Source organism: Tamandua tetradactyla, chromosome 24 (assembly GCF_023851605.1).
Source record: "Tamandua tetradactyla isolate mTamTet1 chromosome 24, mTamTet1.pri, whole genome shotgun sequence".
NCBI lineage: Eukaryota > Metazoa > Chordata > Mammalia > Pilosa > Myrmecophagidae > Tamandua > Tamandua tetradactyla.
Window position 1 is genome coordinate 20,221,030 of NC_135350.1, and position 7,506 is coordinate 20,228,535.

The window sequence follows — 7,506 nt, forward strand, 5'->3', positions numbered from 1 at the left end:
AGCTAGAAAAGGGGTAGGGAATGGATTATTCCTTATAGCCCCCAGAAAGGTGTGCAGCCTTACTGGCATGCCCTCTAAGAACCATTTTAGACTACTGAATTACAGAAATAAAAGACAGATTTGCATTATTTTAGGCTAATAAATTTGTGATAGTTTGGTGAGTAATAGTAGGAAATGAGTATAAATGTCACTACTGTGGAGCTGCCTTCTCTGATGACTGTACTAGAGAAGGTTTGCTCCACCCACCATTGTTCTCTGCAACCTCCATCATTTGTTTTCTTCATAGAATCCATCATGGTTATTACTATTTGGTGATAATTTTTATTAGTCTAATTTTATCATCAATTATTTCCTAAATTATTATTCCTTGTGGCTTATTTTGTTTACTGTGGAAATTTTTGTGAGACACAATTAGGAGTCAGGAGCAGCATATATATTATTATTATTTCTTTCACCTACGTAATTTTGTGTTATTTAATTTGCAGTATACTATCAAGTTTAATAAAATTACCATCTTCATTTTTATTATAAATGTTTAGCAATATAAAGCTTATTCTTCTGGTTTGGTTCTCTTTTTCTTATTTGCTATTACCAAATTGTTTTTCTTCCAGAAATCAGGAACGGGTAATGTAGGCAAGTTATGAGTTTTTACTTTTGCTGCACTTCAATTATTTGTCAGGAAACAATAAACTAATAATGTAAACCACCCCTTAATGGAAAAAAAAAACATTAAAACAGCATTCACTCTTTGTAGCTACCACTGTAATATCCATTTGTATTCCTCTCACCTCTACTAAGCAATACATTAATTAACATTCAAAGCATGACATATTTTCTTTTTGTAAGTCTAGCACTTAGCACAGGGCCCAACAGATACTAGTTCACAAGAAAACATTGGCATGCTTGTTGGATTACTAAAATGAGTTAGGTGGACCTTCACCATGCAACTAATGCTGCTTTACCTGCAAGAGTTAATGCAACTACTGGAGCTCTGTTTCTAAAAGAATCTGGGTCATTCTATTTATGTTTTAATGCATATTAGAACATCATTTAAAAGTGCTTCTAATTTTATTCTTGCCTGAACCAAGAACAATGCATTTATTTGTATAAGGAAGAAAGACAAAATAAATAAATAATTGAACAGGATACGCTGTATGAAGTGATGCCTAGATATTAAAATGAATTGAGAGACAGTCATTTGGCAGGTGTTTTAACCATTTTTCCTCCTCCAAATATGCAGGTAAGCCTGAGACTGCATGGGTGAGGATGTTAACATTGTCCTTGACCAGAATGTCACCAATTTCTAGATTAGAACCGTGTATATAGAACCGTGAATCTATCAGAATCTCCATATCCGACAGATTATTCTTACTTAGCTCTATCTTTGCTGTCCTTGATGGGGACTGAGCCACCTGAGGGCTCTCCCAGACTAAAGCCAATGAGAGACCAGTCAAGTTTGTTATCTGGGGCTCACACTCTGCTAGTCATCTTCTTTAGGTCTATACCATTCTATGTTGCCAAGTTTTATACCATCTCTATTGCCAAACATTGTCTAAAAATGTACCATGTGTTTGATACACACGTCTAATTTCTTCTTCCAAACAAATAGGGCAAGTACACAGATTTGGCTTTCTGAAGGACTGGATCAGGCATGAGGAGGTAACACTTTGAATTGTTTTCAAGGTGTCAATATGTGAAAATGACACAATAATATGACACTGTTTCCAAAGAGGCTGGGAATTGAGAACAATGCTATGAAAACCCAGCAAAAAGAATCTAAGGTATCTGGCAAGAGAGAAGACTTCAATAAAGAGTTAGCAATGAGTCTAGAGCTTCCCCTGATCCACTAAGAGAGAATGTTATACTGACAGGGAGAGTGAGAATTAACAAGTTTAAGGATTGTGTCATGGCACTGACATTGACCTTGAATATTTTTATGTTTAGTAGTTTGGTGATGTTTTGAGAATTGTAATTACATTACATCTTAATTTACCTATGTTTTGCTATGTTTCTTTAGGGACTAAGGGGGCCCATGTTTGTTTAAAAATATCTGAAGAGAGGAGTGATTACCTAAACCAATACTTTAAAAAATTAATGTGCTCATTTTCCCAATTGCACCATTAGAGACAAAAACAACAATTTTAATTTATGGAAAAGGACCGTGAGAAACACAAGTAATAGTGAGTTATTCAGAGTCACAAAGTAGCAACCATTCTATTTTATTTTCAAAGTCTGTTTTAGTGTTAAAAGAAACAAAATCATTAATGTATAGTTCTATCTTTTACAGTAAATTACAGGGAGGAAATAAGCTGTAAAATATAATTAAGGATGCCACACAAAGCATTCAAGAAGTGCTTCTTGGCTGAGTAGTATAATTTTTAATGACTTACTTAACTGATAATAGGAAGAAGAGAACTTGAGTACAACGGTACAACTATTACATTAGTATATTGGGAGGGCCTGTATTAGTTTTCTGTGCTGAGTAACAAATAACCACAACCTAGTGGCTTAAAACAGTACACATAAATGGCCTCACAGATTCTGCAGGCAGGATTGCAGGCACAACTTATGTAGGTTTACTCTAAGACTACAGTCAAGGGTTAGCCAGGATGGTACTGTGGTCACCTGCAGAATAGAGTTGGATTTCCTCCACCCAAAATTTGGTTTGGATAGCAAGACTGACGTGACATCCACATGCCAAGAATGTATGAAAACTTCATTATTCACATAATGAGGATTTCTGAGGGATGCAAGGCTAGCTTCTAAGCTAGTTTGAAAATTGTTTTAGAAAGCAGAGAAAGGAAACTGGTTCTGCTTCTATTGGGATTATAGGGTGGGGTTGGGGTGAAAATTTCTGTGAGTGGGTTGCGCTTACATATTTGAACTTCCCTTGGCATTAAGGGAGAGAATATCCCGGTATTTTAATTACTTTTCCCAGAAGGAGAAGGAAAGTGATAAGCATTGAAAGCTGTCAGCAGCAAAACATCAAACTCTAAGTCAGAATCTTTACTGTAGCTACGTTCTCATCAGGAGACATGACCAGAGAAGAACCTGCCATGAAATCCACTCAGATAGTTGTGAGAATTCATTTGCTTGCATTTGTGGAATTCATGGCAGTATGCGTCTTCAAAGCAAGCAAAAAAAATCTAAAAATTACTACAAATAGTAAGCAATAAAGCATTCTCTTTGCATGGAGTTTCAAGTAAGTTACATTTAAAATGTCTCCACCCATTCTAAGTGGGTCTTGATTAGTTTACTGGGATCCTATAAAAGCGAAGTTATTTTTGAGTTTCCAACATACAGTACTGAATAGGGATTAGAAGAAACCGTTGCTCCTACAAGATTGGTTAGGATTAAAACATGGCTTTTCTAGGGTACATAAAGCCTTTCAAACCATCATACCACCCCATCGTTAACACCCTGTAATAAAGAAATACAATTATTCTAGTTCATGTAAGAACATTCTTATATTTATACAATTACTGGTTTACTTTTTGAGGTTGCCACAAAATAGATGGGCATGAACATAAAGTAATTACAATATGGTCATAGGGGTTACTCTGTCCCCTCCAGAACAGGTACAGGGATCCACAATGGAGGGCAGCCAGCTCCTCACCAGGCTGGGGGAGTGGTAGGTGCAGATGGGGCCAGAATCAGCACCGTGAATTTCTACCTGTTTAAATTTACATTTTATTGATTTGACACTTATGCTCGTTTAAAAGGATGTATGTCCTTAGAAAAGCCATATTTTAATCTAAATCTCATTTCATAAAGGCAGAATAATCCCTATTCAATACTGTATGTTTGAAACTGTAATCAGATCATCTCCCTGGAGATGTGATTTAATCAAGAGTGGTTATTAAATTGGATTAGGTGACGACATGTCTCCACCCATTTGGGCGGATCTTGATAAGTTTCTGGAGTCCTATAAAAGAGGAAATATTTTGGAGAATGAAGGAGATTCGGACAGAGCAGAGAATGCTGTAGCACCATGAAGCAGAGTCCACCAGCCAGTGACCTTTGGAGATGAAGAAGGAAAACGCCTCCCTGGGAGCTTCATGAAACCAGAAGCTAGGAGAGGAAGCTAGCAGATGAGGCTGTGTTCACCAAGTGCCCTTCCAGTTGAGAGAGACGCCCTGACTATGTTCACCATGTGCCTTCTCACTTGAGAGAGGGACCCTGAATTTCATCAGCTTTCTTGAATCAAGGTATCTTTCTCTGGAAGCCTTAGATTGGACATTTCTATAGACTTGTTTTAATTGGGATATTTTCTCAACCTTAGAACTGTAAACTAGTAACTTATTAAACTATCCTTTTTAGAAGCCATTCCATTTCTGTTGTATTGCATTCCAGCAGCTAGCAAACTAGAACAACACTCCTCCAGTTACTGATATCTTTTACCTATTTTCAAGAGTTTTAAAGAAGAGGGCTCTGCCAGTTTTTGCTGGTGGTTCAAAGGTTCAAGGAGGAGAGGGAACAAACCCTGGAGTATATTATCCCTCCATCTTTATTGAGTGGGAGAAAGAATGCCTGGGCAATACTTTTCAAGTATCATTAAATAACTTGGAAGGTAAGGGGGGAATTTCTGCTTGCACGCCTGCCTAATTCAAATGCAATAACTCTCTTTAAAAGAGATATTTTCTGGATATCCATTGCTAGAAATAGCATTCTTTCCCAGAAGCATAGAAAAGATTAATTTACTATTAAATATCAGAAGGGGGAGAAAAGAGAGAAGGAAGGAGACAATATTTTGAAGTAAAAACAGCCAATAAGCTTCAAAATGAATGACAGACATCAAATCTTATAACAGGTAGCTCAGAAAACATTATGCATGATAAACACACACATATACACACATGCAAATATACACAGAGACATATCATATTCAAACTAGAGAAAACAAAAGACAAAGCAAAAATCTTGAAGAAAACCAAAAGAAAAAACACCTTACCTATAAAGGAAGAAGGACAAAAATCATATTAAATTTCCTGTCAAAAACCATACAGTTAAGAACAAAATAGAAGATAATATTTAAAATCTGGGGCTAAAAAAACAAAACACCAATCTATAATGTTATCATTCTATATTCAGTTAAATTATCCTTCAAAAGTGAAGGAGAGAGACAGACATTTTCAGAAAATCTAAAATTAAGGGAGCATATCACCAGCAGATCTGCCAGTAAGAAATGTTAAAAGAAGTTCTTCAAGAAGAAAGAAATACATGGGTCTGAAACTTGGTTCTATATTAACAAAGGACAAATGCTGCAGAATGAATACAGTAAAATAAAACTTTCATTTTGACTTTTAAATTTAATACATATAATATATTCATATATATATGTATGTGTGGTATAAACATGCATGTAGATAAATTTAGTTGTTAAAAGTCCAGTTTTGCTCCAATAATTCAGTGCATACTATTGATTCCATTATTAGTTGATTAATATTACTTCAGTTCATAAATTAGTGGCAGAATATCCATATGCTACTCAGGCCATATGTATTTTAGTCTAGGACAGCAGATATGATATGGGATATTACTTTAAATAATGAGAAATTAAATGAAATTAAAATGATATATTTAGCAATTAATTTGGCTCTGATTCATACACAAATATACTAGTAGTTCCTGCAATTTGAATTTCATATCAACTAATTGCAATATCACCATGAAGAGAATGGAATTTTCTGGGTCCTCATGTCTTTGATATTCTTTTGATCTAATACCTAGAATACCATCAGAAAGGGAAATACAAGCCATAGAAATTCATGAAAGAAATGGAACAGATTATTAGACATCATCCAAGTTTTGAGGAAGAGAATTTATCCAATCTTAAGATTCAATTTGGATGAAATTACTTTTTTTTTTTTGCATGGGCAGACACTGGGAATCGAACCCGGTCTCCAGTACTCTACCGCTGAGCCACCATTGCCCTTCCTGCTCTTTTTATTTTGAATCTCTGATTTCTTACTCCTGTATTAAATCAAGACCACAGTTAATATTGAGCCTTAAATACATTTCAAACACAGGATCTATGTGACATAAACATAGTATTTCCTTTAATGTAAAAAAACTTATGAGGCAAATAATAATAATGTCCCTTTCATATAGATTAAGATATCAGTGCAAAAGAGATTAAGTAATTTACACAGAGGTACACCACCAATAAGAAAATCAAAATATAACTGAAGAAGTTTATATTTGAAGCTTTGCATTTAACCACTACTATTACTACTGTAGGGAAGTTGCTGTAGCTTGTTATTTCTGTCTTCTCAATGGCTTTTCTATCTATTTCCTACGCACTGTCCCCAACACACCATATCAACTACCATTTCTCAAGTTTAGGGGCCATTACTTTTCAGTCAGATTTTGCAGTAATCTGTCAGCATCCCTTCTAAACTCATTACCGTTCCCTTAAAATAAATTATCTGAGTTTATAAAGATGTTAAAAAATAATCATGCGAACATTTTTATTCTTGATATGTCAAAAGCAATGTTCTCCAACATGTATTTAATCTCAATAATAATTCTTTACAGAATAAATCATATCCCAATTTTAACAGTTTAATATTCAGTCAGCTTGGTTTTTGGTTCACATTAAAATTCTAGTGAGTTTGTATAATGCAATGGGAACACAAAGTTAATTGATTAATGACCATACTTATCCATGTAAACATAACCATTTGTTCTACAAAATGCCTAATTTTGGCTTTCTGCTCTATAAATTATAGCTCTGCACTAAGCTTCTTTTTGCAAGAAGTAAGTGCAGTAGAAGAGAATATCAGTCACATTTCATTAGTCAATTTAGCAATAATTATTCTGAGGTGATTTATTTTGTTTGAATATAGCTATTGTCATAGTTTATTATATCTCTCCAAAAATTGCTGAATAGTTATTGAATAGCACCTCCCTGAAGTCATCTAGCTCCAAAGTATCAATTTTCTGATCAACTAAACTGAAAATGCACAGATTATAAGAAATGATGTTTTTTGAACAGTGTATTTAAAAAGGAACACCCACATGGGAATAGATACATTAAATGATATGTAACTTTTCCTTTTGCAATGCTCTTGCTTTAAAATAGACTACTTTTCTTAAATAACAAATAGTAAAAAATAAAATCCAGCATTTCTATTACTATTTGTAATTTGTAGCTAAATGACTAATGATATCCTATCTAATCTTTACAATAAACTACTGCGCAGGTTTTTTTTTAAGATAAGCTGAAGCTCATAGGACGTAAATTGCTTGGGTCACACTCCTAGTAATGACAACTCTCTAGCACACCAGACTTTCTAAACAGAAATTGGATCTAACTGGCTAAGTTCATGCTGTGAAAAACATCTGTTCTTTCTAGTTCGATATTTAAAAAGAATTCTTAAAAGTGGTCTTCAGAATAATGGTTGTGGCATCTACCTAGAGAAGATAAACAATTAATTATTACTGAAATTAAATAATTGTCATTAGTAGAACAAACAAAAAACATCTGCTTAATATATATACTTA